Here is a 16,824-nt window from a genome sequence, read left to right on the forward strand (position 1 = left end):
GTTTCCCCTTTTCACACCATTCTTTGTAAACCCTAGAAATGGTTGTGCGTGAAAATCCCAGTAAATGAGCAGATTGTGAAATACTCAGACCAGCCCGTCTGGCACCAATAACCATGCCACGCTCAAAATTGCTTAAATCACCTTTCTTTCCCATTCTGACATTCAGTTTGGAGTTCAGAAGATTATCTTGACCAGGACCACACCCCTAAATGCATTGAAGCAACTGCCATCTGATTGGTTGATTAGATAATTGCATTAAGGAGAAATTGAACAGGTGTTCCTAATACTCCTTTGAGTGAGTGTATGTAGTGTGTGAGGGTTGTTTGGTCTCATTTCATGTTCCCAAGGCTCTTCCATATCATCCACTACAACCAAACTTCTGGTGCGATCAAAGCTGTCTCCGAGCTCAGCCCAACACTCGTTAGCCGGGTTCATGTCAGTAGCTGGTTAACTAACAGCACTATGGGATGATGACAGCAACATGTCAAAACAACCACTAGGAACGCTTATGTGAAGACACTCCAATTATCCTCATATGCTCCCAACACAGCCCCCCCCAACAGGGCCACCAGAGGAGTGACAGGACCAGGGGCTTGTGCGACAAGCTGGAGTCCTCCCACTCTCATAATTGTCTCACAGAACAAAATCCTTCACGCTACGATGCAGCCGGGAGGCATTCAAAGAGCACTCATAATGTTTTACAGCTGTGTGTGTATTATTGAAGAAAAACAGTAAAAACATCCCAACAGTGTTTAGTCCACATGTTTTATTTCAATGAGTTGGTGGCACATTTCAAAAAGGGTACAATTGTTTCATACAAGTATAAAAAAAAGCTAATGTTTTGTTTAAATATTCATGTAATTCACATTTTGTTTAAAGAGCATAGTATTTAAAATCAATCCATGCTTGATGTGACTGCTCTACTTGTAATGTTTCGCAATATGATATTAAAGAGAGGGTATTATCCAAAACGATTTTTTTTTTTTAAAGCTTTCTATCATGTTATAATGTTGTTCTCTCATCAAAAACATGCTTGAAGAGGTTTTAGATGTCAATACATGTTAATCTAGTGATCTCTCCCGGGTCCTAATCGAACCCTCCTTACAGTAAGCTGCAAGATTTTGTACAAGGCTCCCTTTTTCATACCCCATAGACATAAAATCCCCCCTCTTTAAATGAAATATGTTCAAATACTTATTTGCAGCAGTAACATACAAATAAAGTATTTTTAAAAAATCATACAATGTGATTTCTAGATTTTTTTAATTTTTTTTTTGATTATGTCTCTCACAGTGGACATGCACCTAAGATGAAAATTTCAGACGATTTCTAAGTGGGAGAACTTGCAAAATCACAGGGTGTTCAAATACTTATTTGCCTCACTGTATATGGACAATACTTGGAATTTTCAAAACAAATTTTTTGAATCTTGATCTTAAAGTTTTCCTGATTTGTTACACCATACTATGAACATACTAGATACTATAGACCATATTAAAACCCAAAGTCCTGAGCATTGAGCATCACACGTGGACAAAATTGTTGGTACCCTTCGGTTAGTGAAAGAAAAACTCACAACTCAAGGTCACAGAAATAACTTGAATCTGACAAAAGTAATAATACATACACGCTTAAAAAAATAAACTCATGAAACCGACCTGGAAAAAAATGATGGTACCCCTGATTGAAAATAATGTGACCAAAGGGATGTGTTATTGCAAGGTGTGTCCACTAATTATCATCACAGGTGTCTACAATCTTGTAATTAGTCAGTGGGCCTATATATAGGCCTGATGTTTGGTGACATGGTGTCTACCACATTCAACATGGACCAGAGGAAGCAAAGGAAAGAGTTGTCTCGGGAGATTGGAAAGAAAATTATAGACAAGCATGTTAAAGATAGAGGCTATAAGACCATCTCCAAGCAGCTTGATGTTACTGTGACTACAGTTGCATGTATTATTCAGAAATTTAAGATCCATGGGACTGTAGCTGACCTCCCTGGACGTGGACACAGGAGAGAAATTGATGACAAATCAAAGAGACGGATAATATAAATGGTAATGAAAGAGCCCAGAAACTTCTAAAGAGATTGATGTTCTGTTGAGCTTGAAGTTCACCTTTAGTGTCACATCGCACCATCTGTTGTTTGAGCCAAAGTGGACTTAATGGGAGGCGACCAAGGAGGACACCATTGATGAAAACAAATCATAAAAAAAGCCAAGGAATTTGCCAAGCTACATGTTGACAAGCCACAAAGCTTCTGGGAGAATGTCCTACTGAGACAAAAACGGAACTTTTTGCCAAAGCACATCAGCTCTATATTCAGAGGGGAAAAATGAAGCATATCAAGAAAAGAAGACTGTTCCTACTGTGAAACATGGAGGAGGCTCTGTTATGTTCTGGGGCTGCTTTGCTGCATCTGCCACAGGGTGTCTTGAATCTGTGCAGGGTACAATGAAATCTCAAGACTATTAAGGAATTCTAGAGAGAAATGTGCTGGCCAGTGTCAGAAAGCTTGGTCTCAGTCACAGGTCGTGGGTCTTGCAAGAGGACAATGACCCAAAACACACAGCTAAAAACACGCAAAAAAGACTAAGACTATTCTATTCTAGTGGCCTTCTATGAGCCCTGACCTAAATCCTATTGAGCATCTTTTGAAGGAGCTGAAACGTGCTGTCTGGAAAAGCCACCCTTCAAACCTGAGACAACCAGAGCAGTTTGCTCATGAGGAGTTGGCCAAAATACCTACTGAAAGGTGCAGAAGTCTCATTGACAGTTACAGGACTCATTTGATTGCAGTGATTGCCTCAAAAGATTGTGCAACAAAATAATATTTTTGTCCTGTTTCATGAGTTTTTTTAAATTTATTATTACTTTTGTCAGATTCAAGGTATTTCTGTAACCTGTTGTAGTTCAGCTAAGTCAATGATTTATGGTCAGACTATGTTAAAACAAAGATCAGGTTAAAGTCTAATTTGAGTGACAGAGCTTCAGACAAAGTAGTGCAGCTGGTCATCCACCTTCCCTGGGAGGTGATGCTTACTGTAGGCAAAGTATCAAGAGATCATTTTTAGGGGTTGAAATGTTTTATTATTTGTAATTTTCTTTGTTCTGCTGGGGAACCTTTTGATTTTTTTCTGTTCTGTTTGAGCTCCAGATTTAAACTCATCTGAAATAATCCATTACAGATACCAACTAACTATGAAAGTGTTTCATTCTGATATTTCTTTTTTTAAATATATATTGTAAATTAAGAATGGGTTTTGTTTTTTTTTTTGTTTTTTTTTTGGATAATCCATTTTAAAGGTTGGCCTGGATTCAGAACACACATTTCGCCAATGCTTTACGAAGATGTGAGTCTGGTCACTGGTGAACCTCCCTGTTTTCAAATGGGTGTGATTGACAGGTGGATTAGCCAATCAGGGAGAGGTATCAGAAATTGTAAAGGAAAAAAAATCAAATGGGGCTGAAAACATGGCGGTTTTCTGCAGAATCATTGAGTGAAGCCTAAAGTCTGTTAATCTGAGGTGAGAGACATTTGATTTTATTTGAAAGTCATAATTCCTTCATTTCACATGTGTTACTGAAACAAACAGATCTGATTGGACGATCACATTTGACCGGGTTTGATACCAAACAGAGGACGTAGGGACGAGACTGATATCGATCTGTATAAAAAAATTCAAAGAGGTATTTTTTTTGGATTTGCCTGGCAAAGTGGGCCTTCACAACTAAAAGGGAGAATAAGGAGGAGGAGGGGCGTGGTTTAGGGCAGTGGTCCCCAACCATCGGGCCGTGGACCGGTACCGGTCCATGGATCAATTGGTACTGGGCCACCGGACATCCAAGAAATAATTAATTATTTCCGTTGTATTTATTACCTGAGTCTGAACAATCGTTTATTTTGAAAAATCTTTTATTTTGAAAAATGACCGTCTCTCAGTTACATTTCCGTCACTTGAGTGGCCACAAATTAGCAAAATGAGTAAAAAACAGACGTCTTTGGAAAGTTTCTTTTCGAAGGGGAAAAGGCCCAGTGAAGAGACAGAAAAAGAGCCAACTTCCAAGTAAAAGAAAGCTTTTAACAGACAATACCGGGGGGGGCGGTTAGTGAGACGGGTAGAGGGGCGAGGTCTGGACATTACAGAGTAGGTACAGTGTGATTGGTCTAACTGCAGCTAAGTGTTTGTTATCAAAAACACTTGGCTCTAATTAGGGCTGTACTGTGTGATGTTAAGATAGTACATTATCTTGCAGTGGCCACTGGAGGCAGCACATATGGTTGGTTTTTGAAGAGAAACCTGCAAATTTAGCCAGTATGCCTTTCACTATTATCGTTTATCGTTTGTTTCCCTCAGCAATAGTTCACCCTTAAGAATGACAGGCCTTGATGCTCTGGTGCTGTGTGTGCAACAGTTGGCAGAGGTTTGCAGAGGCGGGCGTGCGTGGGCACATTCACATTGTGGCGTCCCCTCTTCTTCTGCTGAGCAAAATGAGGGGAGCACTCGAGCCAAGCGTCTGTCATCTCCATCTGGAGTTAGAAACCTGGAACACACACACAGCATTACACAGTGATATACAGGCAACCATTTATTTGTGTCCTGTGAAGAAAAAAATATTCTTAAGGCCAAAAGGATGTCAAAATTCTTGGAAAAAGTATTTGAAAGCATATGGAACTGAAAATGTGCAAATCAAACCTGATGACTAACATAAGGTATTTGTACTTTACTTAAATACATTTTTTTACTGGATTGAAAAGTAAGTAAGTATTTGTATTATTGTCTGAGACTTGTTGAAAAGGCTGAGGGTTTATTTTTAACACGTTCATAATTTGCGCAACACAAATATACAAATAAAAATAGAAAAAACAAACAAACAACTGATTCAATTGTTTCTATTGAACAAAATCCAGCTCAAATCTTTATCAAAATCACATCTGAAGCTTTATAAGACCTCAAAATCTGCAAGAAATACTTTTACTTTTTACTCTTTCATTACATTTTTAAACTTTAATACTTTTACTTGCTCCAACATCTGTACATTTAGTTAAGTAACAAAATGGAGTACTTCTTCCATCACTGTCCAGAAGCAACATGAACTGACTGAGTTTTGATCATTTGAACAGGGATAATTTTTCATACATTTACTTCTAAGGAACATGCAGAACATATGAATAACAAAAAGGTTTTATTTCAACAAAACTCTCACTTAAAGGCCCTGCATCCCATTCCCTCTCATTTGTTTGTAAAAATAGATACAGTGTCTTTAAGGTCCATGATCTCATCTCCACTAATTTGACCTGCCACTCATTTCTACACAGGCCGGGACAATGTTGCAACATCTTCCCAAACCCACAATAAAAAAATAAAAAAAATAAAAAATGGCATTGAGAACTTATGAACTATTTCATTCTCTTGCACGTGATTATAACTAGCCACACTTAAAGGTTCACTATAACATAATCCTGCTGGATTCGAACCTCCAATCTTCAGAGGATGAACGCTCTACCAACTGAGCTAGTTATATGCAAATACTCAAAGTATCCTCCCATATTATAAAAATAATATAAATATTTAAAATTTAAAAAATTTATCTGAGTTATTTAACTTTTTTTCTTTACTGCATAATTTCATATATCTGATGTAGAAATTAGTAAAATAAAATTTTTTTAAAAACTGAATGAGAGGGTGTGTCCGAACTTTTGACACACCAAAGGGCACTTTTAAACTTGTTTCTACTACAGAGCGGTCAGTTCTGTGCTCTCTTCCCTCGGCGCCCCCTTGTGATGTCTTTGTGATGTGGCATACACTCCTGTTCCTGCTGAACTGAGCCAGTGTTTAGATATGACTGATTATCAGCTCAGTAGGCACAGGAGGCCAGGCCCGCTCCGGCTCCTCCCACAACATACTCCCGCCATCAAACAAAAATCTGTGCATTCAAGACCATAGACAATATATAAATGGATGTTGCTAGCCGCGACGTTCCCAAGTAGGAAGTGATCATTCCAGCTCCATCAACTCTGGCACTTTCTATTGAAAAACTGTGGCCTCTCTCCCTGTAACTGCTGCTGTCAGGCTTATCATTCTGACCTTAAAATGTTTGTATTAACCCTCTCTCTACAAGATCCTGGGGTTTTTATTTCACTATTATGTCTGTAAATCAACAGGGCCAGACTACAGCTCCTTGGGGCTCATTCCACCTTACTAGAAAAAAGTAGATGTTTAGAGGTCATGACAACAAAAGCCCCAATGTCAACCAGACCTGAGTGAAGAGGAGTCTTGAAATTCAGAACAGAATTTGTCAAAGATCTGGAATTTCATAATGTAAAACTCCCCCTAAATCTGTCACAGATTGCCTTTTCCATGCGAGTCCTGCACAATTGTTATATTTTGCACATTTGAAATCACAATATTCATCTAAAATGACTTTTCATTTGTACCAAAATGACTACGCAATGGTGCCGAATCCAACGAATATCACTGACTAAGAAAATAAACCCAGAGAAGGAAGTGCATACGTCACAGTGAGTGTATAACAGTGGAGGTGGAAAACGGGAGTAAATGGGCAAAATGGCGTCTTGAAAATAAGAGATTAAAGATTAAGATGAATCACTCCAGATACAATTTCAGAGGCTCAATGAGTTGCTCAACGACTAGAACATGCTGAAAGGTCTGAAAAGTCCAGTTTGAAGAATAGGTCTGATTTAAACTACTTGTGACCGTTTAGACTACACATTTTACTAGGACAGAGTAACATTATTATATTAAAGATATGCCTATTTTTGGTAAAGTTTTACTTGACTGTTAACCCTGTCTGGTAAGCATTTATACACTTTGGAACACACATAAAAAAAAAAAAAAAACATTTTTTCTCATCCTCACCTAAATTTTTTTGTTAAAATGAAAAAGTACACTATATGTCAACTGAAAAAAATGTTGACCACTCACATTTCAAATTTGAGGTCAATATCTATAAAATTAGAGTTTTATACTCATTTTATCATTAGTAAATCCAGGTCTCTCTAAACCTATCCAAATGGAGACATTTGGAGAATGTTTGGAAAAAATGCAATAACTTTTCAATGCTTCAACCCACAGACATCAATGAGGGCTCTACTGAAAGCTTACACTTAGAGGAATCTGTATCTGCACACTTAGCTGCTCTATTACTGTATATTTATATAGCATATCAAAACACAATACAAAATGTATATTTGTATATAAAATATAGTTAAAACAAGTGGTATGGGTCAAAATAAATATATATCTACAAACAATGCACTGCAAACAGTGAACACACACACTTCAAAATGTAAACAAACACACAGTGCAAACTGAAAACACACTGTACATGATTATGACTGTGTCATAATGTGTCATCATGCGACAGTGGCTCAGTTAGAGCTTTGGTCCCCCAACCCAAAGGTTGGAGGATCGAGTCCCACTCAGACCAAGTTCTGTCATTGTGTCCTTAGGCAAGACACCCATCACCTAGTACGAAAGTGGTGTGTGCATAAATGGTCGGAGGGGGTCGCAGATTGGCATTAACTAATGCTAATGATTGCACATGATATATTTGACCCACAATTAAGTCAATAGCAGAATAAACCACGCTTACCGATCAGGAACAGCATCCAATCTATCAAAACATAAGGCCCTCTACTCCTGAGTCCACCATGAGATCTTTACTCGGGTCCATGAACCCCTCCAGGTCCGAGATGCCTCTAGTTTAACTTCCACTAACATCCACAGTGTCCTCGGTCACGTGCTTCCTTTGTTTTGTCCATTTTGTCATGTTTAAAATGCAAAACTGCTGCAAAACAGTGCGTACAATTACCCAATTATGTTTGCGTAATTTTACACGTGGATCTTTGCATCCAGTCTCCTCCTTTTACACGCACAGCATACTCCGTCTGTTTACGGGAAATCATTGCATGTCATACATCGTCGTGTTCCACTGCTCATTGGCTGTAAGGGTTAAAATATCACTAACATCACTAAACGTGTGTAATACGGAACGAATGAGACCAACTTTGTGGGAATATGTTGATGTTTGACAGAACCAGAGTGCTCAAAGTTAAGTGAAATCCAAATCCACATTTCTGACTTCTCTGTAAAAATGGCTTTCCTGTCAGCATTGTGGTGATTGCAGGTGAAAATGGTTTAGAAAGATGAGTGCCGTAGCTTTCATTTGATGTGTAGATTGTTTGTGTGGGCGATGCAGAAATATATGTACATTGCTGTAAAGTTGTAACGTAAAGGCGACGGCCGTCAGAATGTTAAGGGGTTAACTAACCATAACATTAACAAGGGCCAAAATTTGTCTAATTTGCACAATTGTTATGACTAGAGCAATAAAAATAAATTACATTGTTAACTTGTGTGTTAACTTTTAAATGGTCATGTTTATATAGAGAGATTTTCCACCTCAACACGCTTGACATCAAGGAACCACTAAACCATTCACACACACATTCATATAGTAGTGCATAGTGTACTCTGTGGGTGAGGTGGGTTAAGTGTCTTGCCCCACACAACAACAGTATTCATCTGTGGAAGTGACTGACTGAGAATGGAACCACCAACCTTCAGATCAGTGGACAAACACTATCAACTGAGCCACCGTGGCCCCTTTTGTCTCTGCATTTTGATGACTCTTTGATGCTCATGTTCCAATTTCTTCATAAACTGCCACTCACATACACTGTGAAAAATATTTACCCCAGACACACTCTCACCAAACCCTGGAACAATTAGAAAAACATGAAAACCTGTCCTCAGCTGTGCTTTTAAATGGGATTGATCATGCTAGTTAACGGAGGCTAGTATATTTTCGGCGTCTTTATCTGAAGCTGGCTTGTTCGTTTGATGTCTGTGGCTCCATTTCCCTCTCATTAGCGAGCAATAAATCACCTTTGGATCCTGCCTCTCATGACCATTACTCTTTTAACAGGCTCTAAAAATAGGCCCAAAAATGGCAGACTCCACATGGCTCTCATTTCTAATTCACACATCTGTCGGTTTGCCTCCATTTTGTCGTCTAGAATATATATAGTGTGATAATACATCCTCATTGTGATGGGCCTGAAAATAACGGGGCTTAAAATACCTCGGAGCTCCTGCCGCTGTTATGATTATACAGAGATGAGTCTGAACCGGAGCATTGCGGGACAATTAATGAGCGGGAACGTGGACTCGGAAATATCTGCGGAATGTACCGCATGCTCACTTTAGGGAAAGGATAGAATTTGACTAGGAGGTGGGATTAAATGTATTTTCTCAAAAAGAACTGGGAAGAAGGAATAGGTAGATAGAAATGACAGATAGATAGAGCTCAAAATCCCTTAACTACAATACATTCTAATAGCCATAGTTCTGCCACTAAAAGTTGAAAGTTATGTAATGATGGTACCTGTCCCTGTCTTTGTCAAAAACAAAATAAAAAAATTTGCTCTCAAATAGGTAGGTAAACAGATTACTTTATTAAATCAGTTCCATCTATCTTCTGATTCTTGAGCAAATGTGATCATAATTGTAAAAAAAACAAACAAGAAATGCTCCACTTGCCCCAAATAAATAAGTTTAAATAAATAAAGATGTGCCCAAACCAGATCCACAGATCCAGTGCTGGTATCAGATGTGACTGATGCATTCTGTGATGGCTCCAGGGTCTTTGCACAGGGTTAAGGCTGTGAATGTAAAAACAGTGTTTACTGGCTGCCAGCCCAAAATGTTTCAATCTAGTTTAACTTCTATTTTGTTTCATAGTTACTTGTATCAAACAAGTTCTAAAACACATTTGGACCAGTTTGGGGGAAAGGTCTCAGTTTTAGTTCGGTGATACATTCAAAGAAACAATTTGGTTGCCAGATTTTCTAATTTGTCAGTAACTTGCCATCAAAAAAGTGATTTTCCCCAGAAGTTGGAAACAGAAGTGAGGAGTTATTCAAGTACCAGAAATGACCACTACAATCTGTTTCTAAATGCTACAATAACTAGAGATGCACTTATCTGATTCTAGTATCAGATATCGGCTTCCAAATATCGGTTCAGTTGATATCCTAGTTGGATACTGATGTAATAAGACTATTCACAGGTCGTAGTCACCTAGAAAGTCTCAAAATGTTTGAACTTTTATTTAAGTTGTTCTGTCATTACTTGAGAGATAAACAGCACCATAACACATTTGCTTCAGTTTTGTCTTGTTCTATTTTAATTTACAGAAATAAATGCTGTTTTCAGTCTCTGTCCTGGTCCTGTTGATATTCAGGATCAGGACTTAAAGCTACTGTATCAGTATCGGAAGGTTGATCGTGCAAAACAGGCAGTGGCCAAGAGGTTGTCAATCTGAATCAGGAAAGCAAGTTTTGTTTGGAGTATTTTCTGTATCTTCCTGATGTTTTTATTTCACTATTGCATCCATGAATCAAGATATGAACAATAACAGACAGGTGTCATGGCTTAAAGCTCACAAGAGTCAGTTTTGTGGAATATAGGACCTTTAAGTACAGTACTTTACTATTGTATTTTGTTACCTTCCACCACTGGCCAAAGGTTGGAACTATCATATTCTGATCCATTCCCCTGTGGGCTCCTCTGCTTTCAGTCTCTGTTCTGGCTTGTTCTGTAATCAAATCTGTATTGAATAAATGCCAGTCAACCAGGCGTGACTTAAAAATGCATTTATAACAGAGACGTAAAACCAAAGCCAGTTTCTGAACATAAACAACGATTGTACAGACTTTAAATAGAATACTAATCTAACAAATTAAAGCCACAAGTGGCGATGATGGCCCTCGCCCCCCCACGCAGCCGCCTGTGGCCAGCGACCACCCCATCGTCGCATTCTCCCTGCCCGGCTACCGCCCGCCCACTATCCGCTTCCCTTCACATCGCTTCTGTATTGCAGTGTGGCCATCGCATTATAATGGTTGTCCGCGACGTTGAACCGGCAACCTCGTGCATAATATACCTATGGTGTGACTTTTCTGCATATTGTGAGGTGGAGAATGTACTGGCCAAGTTTCGTGCTATTCTGACAATTTTGGATGTTTCATGTGTACCATAGGGGGACTATAGAAGCCACTGGCCACGGGTTCATTACGCTGCTGTATTCAAACTTTTATTCTTCATCGGTGGTTACAACTTGAGCTTTTTAGGCTGATCCATGTGCGGGAATCAAAGAAATAGGAAATGAAGGCATTATTCGGCAGCGGTGTACAGGCAAACAGTATGGAATTAGGCAAAAACATGGATATCATGTGAAAAGCCATGACTCTAGATGTGACATGTGAAATCTGAGCTCATTTGGGCCAAAAACCTGGGACTAGATATGTTTTGCAAACAGGTATGCATCAATTCATTTTTATGTTTGTTTCATCGTGCTCTATCACAGGTCCAATTTTTGTACGCGTATTCCAAAATTTACCAGCCTTAGGGGTTGACCCCTATGGGACAGAAGGCTGGTGGCACCGTTGAGTCAGGGGGCAATGCCAAAACACGTGGGGAAAAATGTGGCAAATATTTGATCCAATATGCCCGACTTCTCATCAGTCATAGGGCTGTACTTCAATTAATTTTAATGCTTGTTTCACCATGCTCTATCACAGTTCCAATTTTGTACATGTATTCCAAAATTTACCAGCCTCCTCTCCCATAGGGGTCAACTTCTAGGTGGCGCTGTCCAGCCATTGGCCGTGGGATATTGTTGCGATACCAATTTTATGACAATTTTCGCCCAGCCGGTCAATCCTATACCCCATGTGAGACTTTTCGTGCATGTTCAGGGGGTAAAAAATGTGATCGTTTGGGCGGAAAAATAATAATGTGAACTTGCAGTGTGGCCATGGCTCCATACGAGGGGGTCCATGGCTTTGCACTGGCAACGTCGTGCATAATACAGCTATGGTATAATTGACTTTTTTGCACCTTTTGAGTCCTACAGCAATTTCCCCAAGTTTCATTGCAATCGGACAATGTTGTGTCTTTTACATGTATTATAGAGGATGCTATTGTGAGGAGTGGCCATGTGTTTTTTTCTTAGTTCTGTTCATGTTTTGATTCTGCACCCATGGATACATTTAGTGCTGTGTAGGCCAATGCCTCTGAGCTGTTGTTTAAATAATTTCCGTGGGGTCATTGTGCTCTTGGTGGCGAACTGTGAGAAATGACCCATACTTGTAATATATTTATTTGTTTCTTTTCATGCATCCAATTTATTCCCCAAATTTTGTAGGAATCCGATCATGTTGACGTTTCACGTCTATGGTAGGGGGAGCTATAGTGTTGAGTTTAAGCACACATTATAGTAGCATTACATTCAGGGCCAAAGGATACATGTGTGATGTGAAATGGAACTGTGTCCATGCCTGTGAGTGCCAGACATTTTTCAATGATTATTTTTGGAGTCAGTGTGGCTTTGGTGGCCAACTGTGAAAAATGACCCATGTCTGTAATATAATTTTTTGCTTCTTCTGATGCTTTTGATTTATTCCCCAAATTTTATAGGAAGTCGATAATGTTTATAATTCACATCTATGGTAGGGGACGCTATAGTGTTCATTTTGATTATACTTTATAGGATATTCATGCCCATATCTCAAAAACGTGGATGATTCTTAACAATCAACATTTGTAGATGTGGCATGTGGAGTTTGACCTCATTTGGATGAAAAACCTAGGACTAGATAGGTTTCAAATGCATGTATGTCAAAGTGGTGTGAGTATTTCAATCCAATAATGAAGTAATTCTTTGACGGCGAGCTACACCACAACTATAATTAATATTTCCAAAACGTGGATGATTATTGATGAACAATCTTTATAGATGTGGCATGAGGAGTTTGAGCTCATTTGGATGAAAAAGGACTAGATAGGTTTCATATACACTGTGAAAGCGCCATGGGAATTTATTTTCAATTCATTGTGCTCCTGCTGGCCAACCATGAAAAATGACCCATGGCCATAATATATTTTTTTGCTTCCTGTCATACATCCAATTTATACGATAATTTTGACATTTCATGTGTATGGTAGGGGGAGCTATAGTGTTCATTTTACCCAGACTTTTCAATCCATTACATTCCAGATCCAGATCAGGCCCAGATCACGCATCAGTAATGTACATTTGAGCTATGTAGACCAATGCCTGTGTGTGTAGCATATTTTTCAATGTTTTTTTTTCTTTTTGGTGTCTTTGCGCCCCTGGTGGCCAACTGTGGAAAATGACCCATGGCCATGATGTAATTTTTTGGTTCTTCTGATGCCACCAATTGATTCCCCAAATTTCATACAAATTGGATAATGCTCGGATCTCACATGTGTGATTTTAATTCGAGCTGTGTAGACCAATGCCTGTGCGTGTAATACATTTTTTTATGTTGTTTTTTTTTTTTTTTGGGGCCAAGCATAAAAAACGACCTATGCCCATAATATTATTTTTTGGTCCGTGTCACGCACCAAATTTATTCCCCGAATTTTGTAGGAATCCGATAATGTTGACATTTCGCTCCTATGGTAGGGGTAGTTAATAGTGCATTCCATTCAGAATCAGAATCAGAATCAGAAGACTTTTATTGCCATAGTCTGTGAACACAGTTCACAAACTAGGAACTTGATACGGTGAAAAAGTGCAACATAAACACACTGAATAAATACAAATACAAATACAAATAAGGGCATGCACAAAGTTAAAAAGATATGCTTAAAAAAATCAAATGAAATACTTAAAGGGAGAAAATATGTACAATAGCAGCATCAGCACAACAGTGCAAAGTGGCTTATTAAAGTGACCGGTGTTATAAAGTGTCCAGTATAGTGCAGATATTATAAAGTGTTCATGAGACAAACAGCAGAGGGGAAGAAACTGTTCTTATGGCGAGAGGTTCTGGTCCCAATGGATCGTAGCCTCCTGCCAGAGGGAAGTGGCTCAAATAGTCCATGTCCAGGGTGAGAGGTGTCAGCTGTTATACGGCCTGCTTGCCCCCGAGTCCTGGAGACGTACAGGTCCTGTATAGATGGAAGGCTGCAGCCAATCACCTTCTCAGCAGAGCGCACAATGCGCTGCAGTCTCTGTCTGTCCCTGGCAGTGGCCCCAGCGAACCACACAGTGATGGAGGAGGTGAGGATGGACTCAATGATGGAAGTGTAAAACTGCACCATCATCTGGACTGGCAGCTTGCGTTTCCTCAGCTGCCGCAGGTGGAACATCCTCTGCTGGGCTTTCTTGATGAGGGAGCTGATGGTCGGCTCCCACTTGAGATCCTGGGTGATGCAGGTGCCCAGGAAGCGGAAAGAGTCCACAGTGGTGATGGGGGGAGTCCGTCAGGGTGAGGGGAGGCAGGGGGGCTGTGACTTTCCTGAAGTCCACGATCATCTCCACTGTCTTCTGGGCGTTGAGCTCCAGGTTGTTGCTGCTGCACCAGGACACCAGCCGGTCCACCTCCCTCCTGTAGGCAGACTCATCGCCGTCCGAGATGACGTAACTCTGCATATGTGATGTGAAAGTCAACTCTGTAGGGCATTGCCCGTGGTTGTGAGAGGACATTGAACAAACAGGAAATGAAGGTGAAAAAAATAATAAAAAGAACAAACCGAGGAAGAACCGAGGACCGAGGAAGAACAATTAACAAGAACCCCCCTCCCCCACTGACCACGTGCTCTAGTCAAAGTTTTATTCTGCATCAGTGGTTACAATTTGAGCTCTTTAGGCTGATCCATGTGTCCATGAGTGGGAATCAAAGAAACAAGAAATGAAGGCAAAGTCATATTTTGAAGGCATGCTACACATAAAATGTAAAGAATATCCCCAAAATGTCTATAGTGCAGTCAGGTCATCGAATTATACCCTTTGAACCAGCAAGTGGCCATGAGCTTTTTTCTTAGGTCTATTCCCGTTTTGATTCTGCACTTCTGGTAACATTTTTAGGCATCTTGGACAAGCAAGCGCGTGTGTAAGAAATTTTTCAATGTCATTGCGCCCCTGCTGGCCAACCGTGAGAAATGACCCATAATATATTTTTTTGCTCCTTGTCAGGCGTCTAATTTATTCTCCGAATTTCATATGAATCCAATAATGGTGACCTTTCACATCTATGGTAGGAGGCACTGTAGTGTTCAGTTTTATTAGACTTAATTATCCATTACATTAATACCCAGATGATGCATCTGTGATTCAATTTTGATTACAGTTAATAGTGCATTCTATTAATGCCCAGATGACACATGTGTGATGTGAAAATGACCTCTGTGCCTGTGGTCGTGAGAGGACATCGAAAAAACAGGAAATTAAGGCGTATTTTGGTGGTGGCATACGGGCGAACGGCATGGAATTTTGCAAAAACGTGGATGTTTTATGATGTCTAGATGTGGCATGTGAAATCTGAGCTCATTTGGACCAAAAAAAGTGGAGAATCTCTGATCCAATATAGTCAACTTCCTGTCCATCATAGGGCATTGCTATGATTGGCTTTTATGCTTTTCTCTATGAGCTTTATCACTGGTGCAAATTTCATCAAACTAGGGCAAAATATGCGTGAGTGGTGAGGGCCAATGAGTAATAGCATGATGGTGGTGTCTGGAGATAGCAGATTAGCATTAGCATTAGCTGCAGTGTCTCTTTAGGCCTCATTAGCACAGAGAACACAGTGGTCTCCTGGCTCAAACCTGCGCAGTGTGGAACCTGAGAATCAACTGCGCTTATGTTACAAAGCTAAACACAGCAAGACAGATGAGGAGGAGAGGAGGAGGACAGGGGGGAGCGGGGACTGTACAAGAGTCAAATGGAGCTCATTAGAAGCGATGTTACGGCTGTGATTTGCATACACTGGGACAGGAGGAGAGGGCTCAGTGGAGGGAGGACTTAAGAAGAGTGACTGGTCCAACTGGGAACATCTGCCACCAAGCTGTAGAGCAGAACAGAGTACCAGAATAAAAACAGGTTTGGTTTCAGAAATGAGTCATTCATTTTAAAACTACAGTTCGAAACTTTCTGGAGGTATCACGTCTAGGCCTGTCATGATAATAGGCTCTGTTCACTGCACGCTGTGTCTCAAAGCTTATAGTTTATAGCTTGTAGTTACTTTTATTAAAACAGCAAAACATAAAATATTAAAATGTATTAAAATAAAGACTACCCAATTTGTTTTATATGTAGAGTACTTACACACCAGCATGTTGTGATTAACTGACAGGACAGTTTGTTTTTTATTTGTAAGTTATATTCATTGTAAAGGCAAAATACCTTTATAATGAATATATATATATATATATATATATATATATATATATATATATATATATATATATATATATATATATATATACATACACACACACACCCCACACACACACACATATGTACATACATGCATTTACATACATATGTACATCTATACACAGTGTACATATATACACTTAGAGATAAGGTGAGGAGCTCAGTCACACGGGAGGAGCTCAGAGTAGAGGTGATGCTCCTCCACGTGTAAACAAGCAGCTGAGATGGCTCGGGCATCTGCTTTTGATGACTCCTGTTCATGTCCCACGAAGAAGAGGACTCGGGGAAAGTCAACGACACACTGGAGGGACTGTGTCTCTCAGCTGGCCTGGGAATGCCTTTCGGACCCACTGTAGGAGCTGGAAAAAGTATCTGGGGCAAGGAAAGTCTTGTCTTGAGTCCTTGTTTTGAATGCTGTTTCTATAACCCAGCCCCAGATAAGCAGAAGAAAATGGATGGATGGAAAAAGGCACGGTGTAGATGCAATGTAGATACAACATCTTAAAAAAAGGTGTCCCTGGCCAGTTGACACATTCTTCAGGACCAGAA

At 39.7% G+C, this 16,824-nt stretch overlaps 1 protein-coding gene across 1 annotated transcript in view; it reads right to left on the reverse strand.

Moving 5' to 3' along the window:
• Nucleotides 1-752: 752 nt before the first annotated feature.
• The window catches only part of aopep (aminopeptidase O (putative)), a 365,924-nt gene continuing 349,852 nt past the window's right edge, over nucleotides 753-16,824 (reverse strand). Inside the window, exon 20 of the mRNA XM_055224341.1 lies at nucleotides 753-4,548. The gene's annotated coding sequence lies outside the window, so the exon portion shown is untranslated. The remainder of the gene's footprint in view (nucleotides 4,549-16,824) is intronic.

This window comes from Periophthalmus magnuspinnatus, chromosome 9 (genome assembly GCF_009829125.3).
Source record: "Periophthalmus magnuspinnatus isolate fPerMag1 chromosome 9, fPerMag1.2.pri, whole genome shotgun sequence".
NCBI classification, from domain to species: Eukaryota; Metazoa; Chordata; class Actinopteri; order Gobiiformes; family Gobiidae; genus Periophthalmus; species Periophthalmus magnuspinnatus.